The sequence below is a fragment of the Martes martes genome (assembly GCF_963455335.1).
Source record: "Martes martes genome assembly, chromosome: 8".
In the NCBI taxonomy this organism is placed as follows: domain Eukaryota; kingdom Metazoa; phylum Chordata; class Mammalia; order Carnivora; family Mustelidae; genus Martes; species Martes martes.
The window spans coordinates 68235607-68258197 of NC_137895.1; the positions used below are offsets into that span (position 1 = coordinate 68235607).

Sequence of the window (22591 nt, forward strand, 5' to 3'; positions counted from 1 at the left end):
TGTACATATTTATATATAAATATAATATACTTATATGTGAATTGTTTGTTCTCTGTCCTTCTGGAAATCATTAAACCTTTTCTCCAGTGAGGAAGACTATTATCTCCATTTCTTCATAAAATTAATGAAAAAAATTGTATGAGTAACATTTCAGGTATCAGTTGCATGCTAGGATGACAGACACTGCAATCATGTTGACTTTGGGATTAAGGTTAACTCAACCTTGATGAAATTTGTTGGAGATCAAATTAGGAGTTGTAGTCAAAGTATGAAAAATGCAAAAGAATCAGATTAAGTTTTGCTTCCTCAAAGAGATGAGATTTTATGTGTAAGAGCTAGAGTGATTTTCAATACATATTTGTTGTTGCACTAAAAACTGTAAATAAAATATTTATTATTGAAAATAATGAATTAACATAAAGTTTGGAGAAATTATATATACAATGAAAAGAATTTACAGCATATTTAGTTGGCAGATCATACCTGTTTATAGTTCATAATACTTATGTATGGTTAGGATACAAATATATTTTAACTTTGGAAAATAAGAAAGTTTGACAGTAGGCTTCAAGTTACTTGTATTTTAGCCACTTTTGGGGAATAAAAATATTGGTGGGTATAGCTGTGCAATTGGCACATTTGCTTTTTTTTTTTTTTTTAATTTTATTTATTTGACACAAGGAGGCAGAGCAGCAGGCAGAGAGAGAGGGGGAAGCAAGCTCCCTGCTGAGCAGAGAGCCCTATGTGGGGCTCGATCCCAGGACCCTGAGATCATGACCTGAGCTGAAGGCAGAGGCTTTAACCCACTGAGCCACCCAGGCGCCCCGGCACATTTGCTTTTTATGCTATTGGGAAAATAGGGGAAATACTTGGAGAAAATACTTACAACTTATATATTACATTTAATATAAAAGAATATGAACAGATTTATAAGAGAAAAAACAATCTCATTGAAAATGGGGAAAAGATAGAATATGAAAAACAATTTAACCTTAATTGTAATCAATGAAACATAAATTAAAAAAGATATGATATTTTATCCATTGAAATGGCCAAAAAAATGTATACTATCCAGAGGTGGTTGATAAGGGTGTGGGAACATAGATACTGTTGATGGAAATAGAAAATGGCATAGCTTTTTAGAAAACAATTTGACAGTATATAAAAATTGTAAATATATATATCCTTCAACATCACAAGGACTTACAGAATTTATCCAAATACACATACACATGCACAAAGATATATGTATATAGATGTTCACTGCAGCTGTATTCATAAAACCAAAAAAGGTGATATTTAAATATTCATTTATAGGGTAATGATGACAAAAATTATGGTTTTATATGCTACTATGAATTCATTAATGAGGTAGCTTTATATTAGGGGACCGCATAATGTACGGTTAAAACTAGGCTACTTTTGATAGTTAAAGAGAACACTTTAAATGATTAACCCAAGAAAATAGAGTAAGTCTAGATATGTAATTGCTGAGCTCAGTATGTACTGATGTGGAAGAAAGTTCAAAACACAGTGCTATGTAAAGAAAGCACTTTCCAAAAAATTACTTATGTATATGTATGTATGTGTGTGTGAATATATATATTATAGTAATATATATTTATATTTTATCTATCTATCTATCTGTCTATGTATATATATTCTTCCAAAACTAAAGCCCTGGGTGTGCATATTTGTGTAAATACATAGGAAAAACATAGAAAAATATGTATCAAACTACTAATATTTGTTACTTCTGTGGAGGAGGATAGAACTGGGAGAAGGATGAAAGTAAACTTACTCTTTTAAATTCTGTATTAATTGATTTTTTTTTACAATGAGCAATCATTTATATATCTACAAAATCAAATAACAATAAAAACCTTCCAAAAATTAAGACCATTAAAAAAATGGCCTGGATGCATCACCCAATAATTTAGTTTTGTTAATTATGGTGATTGCTTCAGCTGATATGGTCACCTTCAAGTGAGGACCCTAAAATGTCTAACCACAAAACTGAAGGCAATAGAATTACTGTCAACAAAAAGCTTTCTCAGTGGTAATGAACAATGAGCATTTTGTTCTTACCAGATAGAATAGAAAGCTGCAGTTATGAATAAGCACAGCTTTTATACTATGCTAAAGAATTTAACACAGCTTCAGAGTCATTAATTGTCAGGCAAAGACTGGTTATAAATTAATTATTATGAACCAAGTTCTAATTATAGTGCCTTATGGAAAATTCTGTGTTCATGGAAACAGTTCAGACTATATCTGACTTTGCTAGTGGTTTCCTGATGGAAAAGACAATAACTCATTGCAAGGTTCTTTCCATGGTATTGATTTTGCTGGTCAGTCCATTAGGTCTTCGGAATAAACACTATGATTGACAGTCATGTTGAATCAACAGTTTATTCTACAATTTATTTGTTTCTACAGTGCTCCTGGCGTTGTTCTAGGCACTAGAGATGAAGAAAAACATTAAATATCCCTGCCCTCATGGAACTTACTTTCTAGTTGTGGAATAGTAGGAGATAGACATTACACAAGATAAGTAAAATATGAAGTTTATTAGATTGTGTTGAGTGTTATGGAAAAATAAAAATTGCCAAAGAATGCTGAGTGAGAGAGATATTTTATTTTTAAATAAAGTGATAAGGTAAGTAAAAGACCCCAAGGAGGTGAGAGAGCAAGCCAGGAGGATAAGTGGGAAACAAGAGGAGCATGTGCTCAATGCCAAAGCATGTCTGCAGTCTTTGAGGAACAGCAAGAAGTCCAACATGGCTACCTCATAATGAGGGAGGGGGAAGAGTTGTAGACTTGCAGAACTGAAGTCAGAGAGTCATGCTTCTGCTCTTGTAGGGCCTTGTGGATTAGTAAAAATCAGCAAAAAGTCAGTAAAGGACTGACTTTTACTGACAGCAAGATGGAAAGACATTGAAGGGTTCTGAGTAGGAGTGAAATGGTTTAACTTACATTTTAACAGGATCATTCTTCAAGCTCTTTCTTCTACCAAATGCTTTCATCCATTTAGGAAGCTGGCTCACTGGGATTCTGGCTGATTATTAAATTCTTTTATAGCATGTACTTCCAGGTAAGAGTTGGTAAAAAATCTGTTATAAATGTACTTATATTTAGATCTTAATCTCAAATACCTGCAAGTGAAAATAACATAGACAATTTTTATCCAGTCCATGGAACAAGAAAGTCAACAGGTTTCACTCACATATACTTAGATTCTAAGAAGAAATACCAAACAAAAAGCATGTTGTATAGAAATTGAGAGAGAGAAAATCTCTTAAATTCATTTCCTTTTTTCCCCATCTCTACTGGCCCAGCCTTGTTTTAGAACATCATTTCTTTCCTGGAGTATTGTGGTAATCTCCTCCCAACTGGTTAGAGTGCTTTCAGCTAAACTTCCCTTCCATCAATACCACAGTTCAGATGTCATTTCTTTTCTAAAATACTACAGCAGCTTCCCCTAAACTGTTTTTCTGCCTGCATTCTTGTTCTGCCTTCGGTATATTTTTCAATTGTGTTATCAGAGGACCTTTTCTATCATGGAAATGATATTCTAATTAAATGTTTCAATGGCTATGTAGAAGGTTCAGGTTAAAGTTAAACTCCTAGGATGGCATGGAGGCTTAGTGATCTTACCTAGTCCTGCCTACTTCTGTCACTTCTGTTTAGTCTGCTGACCTCATCTTACAATACCTATGTTCATCTTTAAAAGAACTACTTAAGTCTCAAATGTGCTGTGGTTTCCCTTGATTCCAGGCTACTTTGCACATGCTACCTCCTTGCTTCACTTCTACTTGTTATTCAAGATTCAGTCCATGTGCTTCCTCTTTGTGGGAAGTCAGAATTATCTGCCTTTTCTACTTGCAATCACAGTACATTTTGCAATTATTATGACTGTTGATTTACTCTATAGGTTTATAAACTGTTTGAGAGTGGAGTCTGAGCATTATTTGCCTTTGTGTTTCCAATACTTAACATATAGCAGGTGATAAATAATTGATCTTTGAAGGAGATGGGAGTATGATGAAGGACAAAGTAAGGAGAGAAGATTGGTATGTACTATAAACATGATCTCTGTCTTGGATCTTAGAGAAATGGAATAGAGATGCCAGTAATTGACTGATATTGGTGAGGCAAAAGAAACTGGGTCAGCATTCTCCCTTGCCTGGAGTTTATTAGTTACTTAAAAAAATCAGTAGAACTTGAACGTTATAGTTCCTTTTACTATCATTGTCACTAGTGTTTTTTTTTCATCTATTTATTTTTTAAAAATTATTTTTAATTAGCATATAATATATTATTTGCCCCAGGGGTACAGTTTCATCAGGCTTACACATTTCACAGCACTCACCATAGCACATACCCTTCCCAATGTCCATAACCCAACCACTCTCTACCCCCTCACTAGCCAGCAACCTTCAGTTTGTTTTGTAAGATTAAGAGTCTCTTATGGATTGTCTCCCTCCCAATCCCATATTGTTTCATTTTTTTCTTCCCTACCCCATGACCCCCACCCTGCCTCTCAAATTCCTCATATCAGAGAGATATGATAATTGTCTATCTCTGATTGACTTATTTCACTCAGCATAATACCCTCTAGGTCCATCCACATCATTGCAAATGGCAAGATTTCATTTCTTTTGATGGCTGCATAGTATTCCAGTGTGTGTGTGTGTGTGTGTGTGTGTGTGTGTGTGTGTGTGTGTACACCACCTCTTCTTTATCCATTCATCCGTTGATGGACATCTAGGTTCTTTCCATAGTTTGGCTATTGTGGACATGGCGGCTATAAACATTCGGGTGCACATGCCCTTCAGATCACTACATTTGTATCTTTAGGGTAAATACCTGGTACTGCGATTGCTGTGTCGTAGGGTAGCTCTATTTTCAACTTTTTGCGGAAACTCCATGCTGTTTTCCAGCGTGGCCACCAGCTTGCATTCCTCCCAACACATCCTCATCAACATCTGTCATTTCCTGACTGGTTAATTTTAGCCATTCTGACTGGTGTGAGGTGGTATCTCACTGTGATTTTGATTTGTACTTCCCTGATGCTGAGTTATGTTGAATACTTCTTTATGCGTCTGTTGGCCATCTGGATGTCTTTGCAGAAATGTCTGTTCGTGTCCTCTGCCCATTTCTTGATTGGATTCTTTGTTCTTCGGGTGTTGAGTTTGCTAACTTCTTTATAGATTTTGGATACTAGCCCTTTATCTGATATGTCATTTGCAAATATCTTCTCCCATTCTGTCACTTGTCTTTTGGTTTTATTGACTGTTTCCTTTGCTGTGCAAAAGCTTTTGATCTTGTTGAAGTCCCAATAGTTCATTTTTGCCCTTGCTTCCCTTGCCTTTGGCGATTTTTCTAGGAAGAAGTTGCTGCGGCTGAGGTCAAACAGGTTGCTGCCTATGTGCTCCTCAAGGATTTTGCTGGACTCCTATTTCACATCCATGTCTTTCACCCATTTTTAGTCTATTTTTGTGTGTGATGTAAGGAAATGGTCCAGTTTCATTCTTATGCATGTGGCTGTCCGATTTTCCCAACACCATTTGTTGAAGAGACTGTCATTTTTCCTTTGGACATTCTTTCCTACTTTGTCAAAGATTAGTTGACCATAAAGTTGAGTTTATGTTTTGGGCTCTCTATTCTGTCGTGATCTATGTGTCTGCTTTTGTGCCAGTACCATACTGTCCTGATGATTACAGCTTTATAATAGAGCTTGAAGTCTGGAATTGTGATGCCACCAACTTTGGCTTTCTTTTTCAACATTCCTCTGGCTATTCGGGGTCTTTTCTGGTTCCTTATAAATTTTAGGATTATTTATTCCATTTTTCTGAATAAAGTTGATGGTATTTTGATTGGGATTGCATTAAATGTGTAGATTGCTTTAGGTAGCATAGACATTTTTACAATATTTGTTCTTCCAATCCATGAGCATGGAATGTTTTTCCATTTCTTTGTGTCTACCTCAATTTCTTTCATGAGTACTTTATAGTTTTCTGAGTAGAGATTCTTTGCCTTTTTGGTTAGGTTTATTCCTAGGTATCTTTTGGTTTTGGGTGCAGTTGTAAATGGGATCAACTCCTTCATTTCTCTTTCTTCTGTCTTGTTGTTGGTGTATAGAAATGCAACTGATTTCTGTGCATTGATTTTATATCCTGACACTCTACTGAATTCCTGTATGAGTTCTAGGAGTTTTGGAGTGCAGTCTTCTGGGTTTTCCACATAAAGTATCATATCATCTTCAAAGAGTGAGAGTTTGACATCTTCTTTGCTGATTCGGATGCCTTTAATTTCTTTTTGTTGTCTGATTGCCAAGGCTAGGACTTCTAGTACTATATTGAATAGCAGTGGTGATAGTGCACATCCCTGCTGTGTTCGTGACCTTAGAGGAAAAGCTCTCATTTTTTTCCCCATTGAGAATGATATTCACTGTGGGTTTTTCATAGATGGCTTTGATGATATTGAGATATGTTCCCTCTATCCCTACACTTTGAAGAGTTTTGATCAAGAAAGAATGCTGTACTTTTTCAAATGCTTTTTTAGCATCTATTGAGAGTATCATATGGTTCTTGTTCTTTCTTTTATTAATGTATTGTATCACACTGATTGATTTGAGAATGTTGAAACAAACTTGCAACCCAGGAATAAATCTCACTTGATCGTGGTGAATAATCCTTTTAATGTACTGTTGGATCCTTTTGGCTAGTATTTTGATGAGAATTTTCACATCTGTGTTCATGAAGGATATTGGTCTGTAATTCTCCTTTTAGATGGGATCTTTGTCTGGGTTTGGGACCAAGGTACTGCTGGCCTCATAAAATGAGTTTGGAAGTTTTCCTTCCATTTCTATTTTTTGGAACAGTTTCAGGAGAATAGGCATTAATTCTTCTTTAAATGTTTGGAAGAATTCCCCTGGGAATCCATCTGGCCCTGGGCTCTTGTTTGTTGGGAGATTTTTGATGACTGATTCAATATCCTTACTGGTTATGGGTCTCTTCAGGTCTTCTATTTCATTCTGGTTCAGTTTTGGTAATTTATATGTCTCTAGGAATGCATTCATTTCTTCCAGATTGTTAACTCACTGGCATATAGTTCATCGTAATATGTTCTTATAATTGTTTGTATTTCTTTGGTGTTGGTTGTTGGTTGTGATCTTTTCTCCTTCATTCATGGTTTTTTGATTGTTTGTTTGTTTGGGTCCTTTCTCTTTTCTTTTTGTTAAGTCTGGCCAGGGGTTTATCAATCTTATTAATTCTTTCAAGGAACCAGCTGCTGGTTTCGTTGATTTGTTCTACTGTTCTTTTGGCTTGTATTTCATTGATTTCTGCTCTGATCTTTATGATTTCTCTTCTCCTGCTGGGTATAGGTTTTCTTTGCTGTTCTTTCTCCAGCTCCTTTATGTGTAGGGTTAGGTTTTATACTTGAGACCTTTCTAGTTTCTTGAGAAAGGCTTGTATTGCTATATATTGTCCTCTGAGGATTGCCTTTGCTGTGTCCCCAAGATTTTGAACAGTTGTGTTTTCATTTTCATGTGTTTCCAAGAATTTTTTCAATTCTTCTTTAATTTCTTGGTTGACCCATTTATTCTCTTTAGGATGCTCTTTAGCTTCCATGTATTTCAGTTCTTTCCAACTTTCCTCTTGTGATTGAGTTCTAGGTTCAGAGCATTGTGGTCTGAAAATATGCAGGGAATCATCCCAATCTTTTGGTACCAGTTGAGACCTGATTTGTGACCCAGGATGTGATTTATTCTGGAGAATGTTCCATGTACACTAGAGAAGAATGTATATTTTGTTGCTTTGAGATGGAATGTTCTGAATACATCTGTGATGTCCATCTGGTCCAGTGTGTCATTTAAAGTCTTTATTTCCTTGTTGATCTTTTGCTTGGATGATTTGTCCATTTCAGTGACGGGTTGTTAAATCCCCTTCTATTATTGTATTACTGTCGATGTGTTTCTTTGATTGTGTTATTAATTGGTTTATGTGGTTGGCTTCTCCCATATTAGGGTCATAGATATTTAAAATTGTTAGATCTTCTTGTTGGACAGACACTTTGAATATGATACAGTGTCCTTCCTCATGTCTTATTATAGTCTTTAGTGTAAAATCTATCTTATCTGATATACGGATTGTCACCCCACCTTTTTTTGAATGTCCATTAGCATAGTAAATTGTTTTCCCCTCCCTCACTTTAAATCTAGAGGTGTCTTTACATCTAAAATGAGTTATTTGTAGACAGCAAATCGATGGGTCTTGTTTTTTTATCCATTCTGATACCCTGTGTCTTTTGATTGGGGCACTTAGCCCATTTACATTCAGGGTAGCTCTTGACAGATACGAATTTAGTGCCATTGTATTGCCTATAAGGTAACTGTTACTGTATATTGTCTCTGTTCCTTTCTGGTCTACTACTTTTAGGCTTTCTCTTTGCTTAGAGGACCCCTTTTAATATCTCCTGTAGGGCTGGTTTGGTGTTTGCAAATTCTTTTAATTTTTGTTTGTTCTGGAAGCTTTTTATCTCTCCTACTATTTTCAGTGATAGCCTAGCTGGATATACTATTCTTGGCTGCATGTTTTTCTCATTTAGTGCTCTGAATATATCATGCCAGTTCTTTCTGGTCTGCCAGGTCTCTGTGGATAAGTCTGCTGCCAATCTAATATTTCTACCATTGTATGTTAGAGTTCATGTCCCAAACTGCTTTCAGGGTTTTCTCTTTGTCACTAAGATGTGTAAGTTTTACTATTAGAAGACAGAGTGTGGACCTATTCTTATTGATTTTGAGGGGGTTTTTCTGTGCCTCCTGGATTTTGATGCTTGTTCCCTTTGCCATATTAGGGAAATTCTCTACTATAATTGGCTCCAATATACCTTCTGCCCCCCCCTCACTTTTTCTTCTGGGATCCCATTTATTCTAATATTGTTTCGTTCTATGGTATCATTTATCTCTCGAATTCTCCCCTCATGGTCCAGTAGTTTTTTGTCTCTCTTTTGCTCAGCTTCTTTATTCCCTATCATTTGGTCTTCTATATCACTAATTCTCTCTTCTTCATTTATCCTAGTAGTAAGAGCCTCCATTTTTTATTGCACCTCATTAATAGCTTTTTTTTATTTTGACTCGGTTAGATTGAAGTTCTTATATTTCTCCAGAAAGGTATTTTATTTCCTAGAAAGGGATTCTCAAATCTCTTCCATGCTTTTTTGAGCCCAGCTAGCACCTTAATAGTCATCATTCTGAACTCTAGTTCTGACATTTTACCAATGTCCTTATTGATTAGGTCCCTAGCCATCGTTACTGGCTGTTGTTCTTTTTTTGTGGTGAGTTTTTCTGCCTGTCATTTTATCCAGAGAAGAATATATGAATGAGAGAATAAAATACTAAAAGGGTGGCAGAGACCCCACAAAAATATATGCCAAACAAATCAGAAGAGACCCGAAACCGGTGGTGGGGGGTGTTGATGGGAAAAAATTTAAAAAAATATATATTATATATGTATTAGATTGGTGAGCAGAACAGAGCCACCCACTTGATTTTGGGTGTACTCTGGTCTCTTAGAAGAAACTACCTTCCAAAATTTTAAAGAAAGAAAAACATATATATATACAAAAATAAGGGTAAGCACGATAAAGGGATGGAATATGACTGTAAAAATGAAAATTAAAAAATGATTCCAAAAAGGAACAAGATAAATTGATAAGATAAATTGATTAGATAAGATAAATGGGTTAGAAGAAGAAAACAAAAAGAGGAGAGAATGTGATCGGGCTGGAGACTAGAACAAAGCCATGTGCTAGATTTAGGGTATATTTTGATCTATTAGAGGAAATTGTATCCCAAAATTTTAAAGAAAAAACTATATGTATACAAAAAATAAGGTTAAATAGAATGAGGGGAGAAAATATTACAATAACAATGGTAATTTAAAAATACTTTTTAAAACAGATATTGTTAAGATAAAATAGTTAAATAATGTTAAAAGTGGAAAGAGGAAAAGTTTAAAAAATACAATCAGAAAAAAAAATTAAAAAAATTTAACTTTTCTTGACTTAAGGATCATGGGAAAAAAGCCATGAATTTTATGTTTTCCTTTCCCCTATCTCTGGAGTTCCATAGTTCTTCTTTATCAGTGAACTTGGTCTTGGTTGGATGTTCTTGCTGATCTTCTGGGGAGGGTCCTATTGCAGTGATTCTCAAATGTTTTTGCCTGATGTGGAATTGCGCTGCCTTGTCACGGGCCAAGCTAGGCAATCTGCTTGGGTTCATTCTAGGGAGCTTTTGTTCCCTGAATGCTTTCCGTAGAGCTTTGGAAGACGGGAATGAAAATGGTGGTCTCCCAGTCCAACCTGTCAGAGCCAAGAGCTCTGGGCCCACTCTTCAGTGAGCCCTCAGAGAAAAGCAGTCAATCCCTCCCATCTCCCTGTTCTCGGTCACTCTCTGTGCTCACCTGGCCTGTGACTGGGCGTTTCTATCTCTGGCACATGGCCCCATTTGGAGTCTCCAAACCCAGCAGATTCCTCAGTGTGCTCACCCACTACTCCTCCCAGAGGAGGAAAGGGGGGGGTCTCTCCAGATCTGCCACTTGTGGAGTCCCTGCTGGAAAAGCAGTGGCCTGACTGTGCCTTGGATCATGGTTTAAGGTAACCCCGTGCTGAGAGCCCAGTCCTCGGTTCCATCTCTGTAGCCAGCTTCCCTGCTTTGATACCTGGGAGCTCTGCCACACTCAGACATCCCTGGTCTTTCTGTGACCCTGTGGGTCCTGAGACCACCCCGTCCTCATGAGAGCTCCACCCCCACTTAGCCTCTGGAACAATGTTCCTCAGGGGAGCAGACTTTTAAAAGTTCTGGTTTTGTGCTGTGCTGTTCCACTGCTTGTCAGGACCCAGCCCACCCCCACCCCCCCACGGTCTATCTTCCCATCACTTCAGATTCACTTCTTTCCAACCTACCTTCCAGAAAGTGGTCGATTTTCTGTTCCTAGAATTGCTGCTCTTCTTCTCTTCAATCTCCTGTTGAGTTTGTAGGTGTTTGGAATGGTTTGATAACTATCTAGCTGAACTCCTGGGACCTAATGATATTTCAGTCTGCTACTTCTCTGCCATCTTGCTTCCTCCATCACTAGTGTTTTAAATAAAGATTTCTACAACACATACACAAATCTGTTAAACCTACATTTTTATGTTTTTTTTTTCCTTTTAATTCCAAAGAATATAAGACATTGTGGTGGCCTATTCATAGGTTAGACTAAAGGAAGAATTTATAATCTAATAGCTATTGCTACTACAATGAAGATCTTTTAGTCTCCCTGAGATTCCACTGTAGCCTTGCAAAGGAGACATGGGAAAGTACTTCTCGTGATAGTTATGAAAATGGGCATAGATTAAAAAAATGCATTTAATTTAACAAATATTTTACCAACTACATGGACTAGGAGCTAATCTAGGTACTGGATACAATTTTAAATTAAAGTTGCAGCCCTAATCTAATTTGAATTAGAATGTCTTCAGTTTCCATTCTATAATGGAGCAGGGGGTAGAAATGATGTTAGACCAAAAAGATTCAACAGATTTGGTTTGCCCTTGAAAATGGCAGGGAAGTGAAAGAAATCTGAAAGCTTAGCTTTCTATCACATCTCTGGCAATTTTCCTGACAGCCTGAACTGCAAGAAAGTTTAGCCCAGTTTCTCCCGTGTGGGTGCGCTTCCCTTCATGAAATAGAGACCTGTTTACTTTTGACACAACATTTTGCAATTCTACTTTGCCTAAGTTCCTTCTCTCATAGATGGTTTTCGTGTCTCTGTGTTGGTATTTTCAGAAAGTCTTGCTTTTTTTTTTTTTTCATCTTTATGAATTAGGCCACTTTATAGTTACAACAAAAATTTGAAAAAACAGTGAAACCACTCCCAGGCAATAGAGTGGCATATTGAGGACATATTAAACTTCCTTCATTTATATTGAATTCATTGAGAAAGTTAAACCGCTAAATAGCCAATAACTTTTGCAAACAAATTACAGGGTTAATTGAATTATCTGTTAATAGCAATAAGGAATTTTTTGACACATTTGGCCTATTGCTCCTTCGGCATTCATAAATATCTAGAAACATCCAGTTGCTAGGTTATCACCATAGCAGTAACTAGAAGTTACAGACCAAGTGTTAAATTAACAAATGGCTAAGGTCAATTCAGTTGGAGGTATCTGAAGTGACTTATTGATTTTAGTCTTTGTCTAATTTTCAGGGAGGATCTGGTGTGATATTACCAAAAAAAGTTGAAAAGAATGATTCAGGATCATAAATAGCAAAGTGTGCTAGACCTGGTGTTCTTGGCTCTAAGGACAACATTATATTGTATTATGACATATTTTTTCTACTACTATTTTCTCTTACTCTTTCTATCATTTATTTTATTTTTAAAATTTTAATTTCAGTGTAGTTAATATAAAGTACTATATTAGTTTCAGGGGCATAATATAGTGATTCAACAATTCCATATATCACCCAGTGTTTATCATGACAAGTGTACTCCTTAATCCCCATCAACTATTTCACTCATCCTCCCACCCATCTCCCCTCTAGTAACCCTCAGTTCGTTCTCTATGTTAAGACGATGTTTCTTGGTTTGTTTGTTTCTCTCTCTCTCTCTTTTTCTTTTTTTTCCTTTGCTCATTCATTTTGTTTCTTAAATTCCACATATGAGTGAAATCATACGGTATTTGTCTTTCTCTGACTCTCTAATTTTGCTTAGCATTATATTTTCCAGCTCAGTCCATGTCTTTACAAATGGTAAGATTTCATTTGTTTTTTGGCTGAATTACATATATATTTTTTTCATATTTTTTTTAACCATTCATCTATCAGTGGACACTTGGGCTGCTTCTGTATCTTGGCTACTATAAATAATTCCGCTATAAACATAGGAGAGCATGTATCTCTTTGAATTAGTGTTTTTGTATTCTTTGGGTAAATACCCAGTAGTGTAGTTACTGAATTATAGAGTAGTTTTATTTTTAACATTTTGAGAAATCTTCCTACTACTTTCCACAGAGGCTGTACCAGTTTACATTCCCATCAACAGTGCATGAGTGTTCTTTTTTTCTCCACATCACACCAACACTTGTTTCTTACGTTTTTTATTTTAGCCATCTGACAGGTATGAGGTGATATCTCATCATGGTTTTGATTTGTATTTCTCTGATGACGAGTGATGTTGAACATCTTTTCTTGTGTCTGTAGGCTATCTGTATGTCTACGGAGAAATGTCTGTTCATGTCTTCTGCCAATTTTTAAACTGGATTATTTGTGGGGTTTTTTGTTTGTTTGTTTGTTTTTGTGTGTGTGTGTGTTGAATTTTATAAGTTCTTTATATATTTTGGATACTAACCCTTTATCAGATATGTTATTTATGTGTATCTTCTCCCATTCCATAGGTTTCCTTTTAGTTTTGTTAGTTGTTTCCTTCACTGTGCAGAAGACTTTTATTTTAATGTTGTCTTAATGATTTATTTTTGCTTTTATTTCCCTTGCCTCAGGAGACATATCTAGAAAAATGTTGCTATTGCTGATGTCAAAGACATTACTGCCTGTGTTCTCTTCTAGAATTTCTATGGTTTCAGGTCTCACACTTAGGTCTTTAACACATTTTGGGTTTATTTTTGTGTATGGTGTAAGAAAGTGGTCCATTTTCATTTCTTGCATGTACCTGTCCAATTTTCCCAAAATGATTTGTTGAAGGGACAGTGTTTTCTTTTCTGCTTTCTTATAGATTGACCATATAATTATGAGTTTATTTCTGGATTTTCTATTCTATTCTATTGATATATGAGTCTGTTGTTGTGCTAGTACCATACTGTTTTGATTACTACAGCTTTGCAATATAACTTGACATGTGGAATTGTGATGCCTCCAGCTTTGCTTTTCTTCTTCAAGATTGCCTTGGCTATTTTTGGTCTTTTGTGGTTCCATATAAAATGGGAAATTTTGTGAAAAATGCTTTTGGTATTTTGATAAGGATTGCATTAAATGTATGGATTGCTTTGGGTAGTATAGACATTTTAACAATATTCATTCTTCCAATACATGAACATGGGATTTCTTTCTATTTTTTTATGTCATCTTCAATTTCTTTCATCTATTTTTTTTTAAGATTTTTATTTATTTGACAGACAGAGATCACAAGCAGGCAGAGCGGCAGGCAGAGAGAGAGGAGGAAGCAGGCTCCCTGCTGAGCGGAGAGCCCGACGCGGGGCTCGATCCCAGGACCCTGGGATCATGACCTGAGCCGAAGGCAGAGGCTTTAACCCACTGAGCCACCCAGGCACCCCTCATCTATTTTTTTTTTTTTATATGCATCAGTGTTTTATAGTTTTCAGAGTACAGGTATTTCTCCTCCATTCCCAGGTATTTTACTCTTTTTGGTGCAATTGTAAATGGGATCATTTTCTTAATTTCTCTCTCTGCTTCTTCATTATTAGTGTATAGAAATGCAACAGATTTCTGCACATTGATTTTTATATTCTGTGACTTCACTGAATTCATTTATCAGTTCTCACAGTTTTTTGGTAGAGTCTTTCAGGTTTTCTGTACAGAATATCATATCATCTGCAAATAGTGAAGCTTTACTTCTTCCTTGCTGATTTGGATTCCTTTTACTGCTTTTTGTTGTCTGAATGCTGTGGCTAGGACTTTTGGTGCTATGTTGAATAAAAGTGGTGGGAGTAGACATTCTTATTTTGTTCCTGACCTTAGGGGGAAAGCTCTGTTTTTCCCATTGAGTATGATGTTCACAGTGGGTTTCTTATACATAGCCTTTTTTATGTTGAAGCATGTTCCCTCTAAACCTTCTTTGTTGAGGGCTTTTGTCATAAATAGATGTTGTACTTTGTCAAAAGCTTTTCTGCTTCTATTGGATTTTTTTTAATCTTTTCTCTTATTGATATGATGTATCACATTGACTTGCAAATCATATTGTGGGAATGATTTTTTAAGTATTGTTGGATTCAGTTTGCTAGTATTTTGTTGAGGATTTTTGCATCTATGTTCATCAGAAATACTGGTCTGTAGCACTCTTTTTTGTGGTGTCTTTATCTGGTTTTGTTATCAGGGTGATACTGGCCTAATAGAATGAATTTGGAACTTTTCCTTCTTCTATTTTATGGAGTAGTTTGGATAGAATAGGTATTAACTCTTCTTTAAATGTCTGGTAGAATTTGCTTGTGAAGCCATCTGGTCCTGGACTTTTGTTTGTAGGGAATTTTTTGATTACTGATTCAGTCTCCTTGCTGGTAATCAGTCTGTTCAAATTTTCTATTTCCTCCTGCTTCAGTATTGGTAAGTTATGTTTCTAGGAATTTATCCACTTTTTCCAGGTTGTTCAACTTGTTGGCATGTGTTTTTCATAATATATTTTATAATTGTTTGTATTTCTGAGATGTTGGTTGTTTTTTCTCCCCTTTCATTTGTTGTTTTATCTGAGTGTACTCTTTCTTTTTGATGAGTGTTAGTAGAGGTTTATCAATTTTGTTGATTTTTTCAGAGAAGCAGCTCCTGGTTTCATTGATCTGTTCTGGTTTTTTTTTTTAATTAGTTTCTCTATCATTTATTTATGCTCAAATCTTTATTATTTCCTTCCTTTTACTGGTTTTGGATTTTGTTGGTTGTTCTTTTCCTAGCTCATTTACAATTAAGGTTAAATTGTTTATATGAGATTTTTCTTGCTTGTTGAGGTAGGCCCGTATTGCTATATACACACTTCCCTTGTAGAACTGCTTTTGCTGTATTCCAAAGATTTTGGACTGTTGTGTTTTCATTTTCATTTGTTTCCATATACTTAAAAAAAAATGTTTTTTAAAGATTTTATTTATTTATTTATTTGTCAGAGAGAGAGAGAGAAAGAGAAAGAGATGGCATAAGCAAGGGGAGGGGCAGAAGGAGAGGGAGAAGCAGCCTCCCCACTGAGCAAGGAGCCCAATGTGGGACTCAATCCCAGACCCCTGGGATTATGACCTAAGCCAAAGGCAGTGCTTAACCAACTGAGCCACCCAGGCATCCCTATTTCCATATACTTTTTGATTTCATCTTTGATTTCTTGGTTGACCCACTTGTTGTTTATTAACATGTTATTTAAGTTCTATGTATTTGTGGTGTTTCCGGATTTTTTCTTGTGGTTGACTTCTAATTTTGTAGAGATTTGTTCAGAAAAGATGCATGGTATGACTTTGGTCTTCTTGAATTTGTGGAGGCTTGTTTTGTGGCCTAATATGTGATCTGTTCTGGACAATGTTCTATGTACACTTGAAAAGAATATGTATTCTGCTGTTTTAGGATGCAAAGTTCTGAAAATATCTGTTAAATCCATCTTGTCCAGTGTGTCATTCAAAGCCACTGTTTCCTTGTTGCTATTTTGTTTGGATGTTTTAACCGTTGACATACATGGAGTGTTAAAGTCCCCTCCTATTATTGTATTATTATTGATTAGTTCCTTTATGTTTGTTATTAGCTGTCTTATGTATTTAGATGCTCCCATGTTGGGTGCATAAATATTTATAATTGTTATATCTTCTTGTTGGATTGTCCCCTTTATGATTATATAATGTCCTTCTCTGTCTCTTGTTACAGTCTTTGTTTTAAAGCTTATTTTGCTCAATATTAAGTATTGCTACTCTGACTTTCTTTTGACATCCATTTGTATGGTGTTTCTCTATCCCCTCACTTTCAATCTTCAGTTGTCTTTTGGTCTAAAATGAGTCTCTTATAGGCAGTATATAGATGAGTCTTGTCTTTTCATCCATTCTGTCACCCTATGTCTTTTGACTGGAACATTTAGTCCATTTACATTCAAAGTAATTATTTTTTTTATTTTTAATTTTTATTTAATGTATTATTAGCCCCAGGGGTACAGGTCTGTTAATTGCCAGGTTTCAAAGTAATTATTGATAGCTATGTGTTTATTGCCATTTTGTTACTTGTTTTGTGATTGTTGCTATAGTTTTTCTCTGATCCTTTCTTACCTTTCTCTCTTTCATGGTTTGTGGTTTTTCTTTAGTGATATACTTGGATTTCCTCTTTATTTTTTGCATATTTATTAGTGATTTTTGATTTGTGATTACCATTAGGCTTGTATATAATATCTTCTCCATATGGTAATCTCTATTAAGTTGATGGTTACTTGAGTTTGAGCCCCATGTTTTGGGTACATACATAAATACTTATTTCAATGCTTTTGCATTACATACCTTTTATACCGTCACTTTTGGTCTTTCCTTTCTACTCAAAGAGTCTCCTTTAATATTTCTTGAAGGGTTCATTTATTGGTCATGAACACCTTTAGTTTTTGATTGTCTGAGAAATCCTTTATCTCTGATTCTGTTCTGAATGATAACCTTGCTGTGTAGAATATTCTTAGCTGAAGAGTTTTCCCTTTCAACAGTTTGAATACATCATGCCACTCCTTCTGGCCTGCAAAGTTTCTGCTAAAAAACCTGCTGATATCCTTATGGGGTTTCCCTTGGGAATCTGTCTTCTTTTTTCTTGATGCTTTTCTTTTTTCTTTTTCTTTATCACTATTTTTTGCCATTTTGGTTACTATGTGTCTTGGTGTGGAACCCCTTTCGTTGATTTTGTTGGGGGAATCTCTGTGTCTCCTGGATCTGTATATCAATTTCCTTCCTCAGGTAGGAAAATTCCCAGCTTTTATTTCTTCAATTAAATTCTCTGTCCCCCTTTCTCTCTATTCTCCTTCTGGGATCCTTACAATGAGAATATTATTATGCTTGATGCCATCACTCAGTTTCCTAAGTGTATTCTTGTTTTGCATAATTCTGTGGTTTTTTTCATTTTTTCAGCTTAATTACTTTTCATACTATGTCTTCTAGTTCATTATTTTATTCCTCTGATTTTCCCAGCCTACTATTTATTCCATCAAATGTATTCTTAACTTCATTTATTGTGTTCTTCATCTCTGATTGGTTCTTCTTTATCTCTGTCTTAAAGGTCTTACCGATGTCCTCCATTCTTTTCTCAAGTCCAATGCATATCTTTATGATCATTATTTTAAATTTTCTACCAGACATGCTATTTATATCTGTTTTGCTTAGGTCTCTTGCTCTGGTTTTGTCGTCCTCTTTATTTTGTAACATATTCTTTTGTCTCATTTTGCTAAACTCTCTGTGTCTGTTTTCTCTGTTTCAGGAATGTCAGTTTTATCTCTTGGTCTTGAAAGTAGTGGGCAGGAGGTGCACTTTTGACTAGATGGCATTGGTCCTCCTCCACTGGGACAGGCAGCTGCTGTGCAGATGAAGCAGGCAAGTGGCTGTTCCACAGAGCTTGCTGAAAGGTGTACAGTTTTAGCATACTGTTGTGCATGCTTTGAGGAAGGCAAGAGACAGACGGTAAGGTTTGCATAGGTATTCTGAGGGAGGGAGGGGATCCACAATACTGGGACTGAGACAAGTCTGGCTGGGGGTGGGGGCTGGGTGTGGTGTAAGCAAGTTATGTTGTGAGTGCTAACTCTGCACTGGTTCCTGCAAGTGTCTGTGTGTTTATAATAAGGGGTGCCTGGGTGGCTCAGTGGGTTAAGCCTCTGCCTTTGGCTCGGGTCATGATCCCGGGGTCCTGGGATCAAGCCCTGCGTTGGGCTCTCTGTTCGACGGGGAGCCTCCTTCCCCCTCTCTCTCTGCCTGCCTCTCTGCCTACTTGTGATATCTTTCTCTCTGTCAAATGAATGCATGAAATATTAAAAATATTAAATATATTTTAAATATATTAAATATATAATAATATAATAAATATATTAATATATTAATATTAATATGAAATATTAAAATATTAAAATTTAATATCAAAATATTGTGTGTGTGTGTGTGTGTGTGTGTGTGTATAAATAAAATGAGGGGCAAGGGAGGGAAATGGTATCTGCCAGTTCCTTTGTTTCCAGAGAAGCCCCTCAGTGAACTCTGAGATTAGTAACTAATTCTTTCTCGTATAAGCCTCTGGTCTTTCAAACTGCTGCTTCTAAGCTCTAACTCTGAGAGCTCTTTGCTGTGCAGTCTCTTTAAGGACAGGGACTCAGCTTCCTATTGCTGTTGGGCCCTCACAGAGCAGAACCTGCTAATTTTGAGAGTTCCAGCTTTAAGTCCCATTGGTTGTAAGCACTCACAAAATTTAGACCTTCTGATTTTCAAAGATGAATGCTTGGGGAATTTTGCTTCCCTTTGCATGCTCCCCAATGTGATAGTCTGTTTCTCTCCCTTCTCTGTGTCTATAGCTTCCATCCTCCAGTGTTCAGACCCACAAGGTTTAGTTTCTATGGAGTCCTTACCCTTTCTACCCTCTTCTATGTGGTCTCTTCCCTATATTTAGTTGTGGAGGTTTTTTGGCCAGTCTTTGATCCTCTTCTGTGTTGTTTGCTCTGGTGAGAGTGTTATCTATTTGTAACTGTGGGATGAGGTGAGTTTAGGGCCCTCCTACTCCATCATCTTCCCTGGAAGTTATGTGGTTTTTCTATTACTATTCTATTTTTATTACTAATGTTTTCTATTACTATATATTTTTCCTTTATTAGCCTGTTAAGACATAAATGGATAAAAAATTGTTCCAAATTTTACCTATTATTTGAAAGAGTATTTAAGAGAAGATGCCCTGCTTGTTTACTTCTAATTAACTTTTCAATCCATATCAAACTTTGCTTTAACAATTTCCCATGCTTAAGTTTTATTCATCTTCACTTTTGGGCTCAGACTGACAGTTCTCATAGCTTAGGGGGAGCTCCTCTGCTTGAATAGCTTATAGCTACCTCAAAATCTATATGTGTACAGTTGAGTTCATTATCATCAGTCTAACACCCAAACCTGTTCCCATTTCATGCTCCCTCATTCCAGACTTCACCATCTATCAGTCTACCCTTTATCAAACTTAGTCATTCTGGAATCCTACCTTTCTCTCATTCCCCATATCCTAATGGTCAGAAAACCTTATAAATTCTAACTCTAGACTATCTCCCTACTCTGTATTCACCTGTTCATTACTACTGAAGTTTCTTTAGTTTAGGTTTTACATGTGTATTCATACCTCTGTGCTTTTGCACGAAATCCTCTGCCTGCCTGTATGCACTTTTTTGTCTTACCTGCCTGACATATTCCTACTTACTTCTAAAATTCCAGATTTTCTCTTTTCTAAAGCCTTCCTACTTGCTTCTACTACTTGGCTATCTACCAGATTTAGTTACTTTGTCCTCACTGATCCTATCTTTTGTAACATGCTTTTATGTAATATTAACTAGTTTAAATTACAGACACTATTGCTATACAATAATAAATCACTATAAAATTAAATAATTTTTAATAACTCCAGCCTTTGGGACTAAATAAATATTTGTTGGATAAAGTAATGGATTAATTAATAAAGCTGGCAAATTAACAAATTGTTCATTCTTGAACAGAAAAAAGACACCAACAAAAGATTAGGAAAGTATCTTTAGGGACTGTGAAATTTTAAGCAGGAAACTGGTGGATTATAGGTCATGTTTCCATTGTTTCTTTTTCATTGGAGTAGAACATTTGGAAGATAGGGGAATCTCTGGGAAGGGAACTACTAACAATGCAGTTAGTGTTAGTGAAATGGCTTAGATACCTGGACCATGACTTAATATCCTGGAATGATAGGTTCTTGGGTGACTTGAGTATTCCAAATGGGGAAGAACAAATGTGTTTTTCCACAGGTCAGCTGACTTGTTCAAGAGGGCTCTACACTGAAAATGTAAAGAAAGCAAAACAAACTCCAAGATAAAGCCATGATACTGATTTCATTGGAGAAAAACAGATAGGACATGAAATGAAAAATAAGACTGAAGGAACTTCTCAGTGACTCACATGAGAAAATAATCAGAAGACATTGGAAGTATTGCTTAAAATTCAAAATACCACAGCAACTGTAAAACACATGGCTTGTAAATAAAATGAATGGACATTGCAACATGTATACAGACATATAAGCTGAAGGGAAATGCCTAGACTTGTTAGAAGTATTTTCATGAAATAGCTTATCTCATGCACCAAATAAATAAGCAATAACTAAAAATCTAATAGGAGGAAATATTTAACAATACTGTATGTCAAGAAGATACACCTCTAAGGAAATCCACCAAATATATGCCTCAGAAATGAATAAATGAGAAAGAAATGATGTTGAACTGACCTTAGAGAGGAAACAGATGATGTCTTCTTGATATATTTTACAAAACTGGCACAGAATCAAGATATAGTAGTAATGGGGACATAATCTGGCCATCTGCTGGAAGCCTTAGTCAGCGAAACACAGAGCATTTAACAAGTTCTTGATCTGCTTGATGAATATTCTGTCTCCCATGAGGGTGAAGGAAAATTTCAAAAATCCTAGAAATGACAAAACTAGTATGCTAACATTTTGTATTTTTATAAAAGGGGAAAAAAAGAATGTATATGATTATGTGTTTGATGTGTTTTTATATTCATTTAAAAAATTATTCAAGGACACAGAAAGAACTGGTAACATTGGTTGCCTCTGGAAAAAAAGGGCTGGCAGCTAGGGAGCAGGGATAGCAAAGATACTTTTCACTGATTTACCTTAAAAATTCTGGACTATAGAATTATATTGCTTGTTCCAAAAGATAAATTGAAATAAAGGTAAAAGACCAAGAAGGAGGAGGAGGACTGTTAGGATTAGGAGAGGAAGGGGAGGAGGAGAAAGACAGAATGCAGAGGAGGAAGAGGAAGAAGAAGAGGAGGGAGAAGAAGATACCTGTCCAAAACAACATTCTTGCTGGATAATGGGGAAAGATCCTTTTAAGATATACAACATTTTGCATAAGCCTTTATTAAAGTATTTATATTGTATTGCAATAATATAATATGGAGTAGATCTCGTAAGCACCCTTGCCAGATTAACCAGAGCATTCCCTGCTGTCTCTGAGATGGAGCAGTAGATACCCAAGGTGCACTAACTGCTCCCAGCTGAAAGGTCTCCCTTTCTTGTTTTCTTCTTTGCTTCCCTCCCCTGGGGTGTACACTTAGCAAGAGTCTCAAACCTGATTATGTTAATTATACTTGATATTTTAAAAAAGTCATTTAATTAAACAAACTGATGAAATATTATGTGTGGAATGAAAGATAGTTTTTTCTTGAAAATGCATCTGAATACTTTGGAAAGACTATAAAAATGAAATGCTAAAACAAGTGCTTTCAGAATAAGTATGAGCAAGACTGGGAAAAAAATCACAAAAATCTCAATGGTTTTGGTACAGATACTTCTATAGTGTTGTAACATTCTTACTCTGTTTAAGCAAATTGAAACTAGAAATTATAGATGATGTGTTGTGGCTCTGCAAGAAAGGGCGTGCAAAATTCCAATAAGCAATGGAAGAAAAGACCTTGACCCTATATCTAAAGTTTGGTGAGTCAGTAAATATTTAAAGGTTTAAAGTGAAAATTATACACTTCAGTTATTTATGTTATGATTCTCCACTTTAATAGGTTTTTTTGGGGGTTTGTTTGTTTAACCAGCTGGCCTTATCCTGTGTTAAGCATGTGTAAACTTCCA

The 22591-nt window shown here is 35.9% G+C and overlaps 1 protein-coding gene across 1 annotated transcript in view; it reads left to right on the forward strand.

Moving 5' to 3' along the window:
* LOC308347079 (uncharacterized protein) overlaps nucleotides 1–22591 on the forward strand; it is a gene marked incomplete at its 5' end in the record, with an annotated part of 318527 nt that overhangs the window by 73959 nt on the left and 221977 nt on the right. The window lies entirely within an intron of this gene.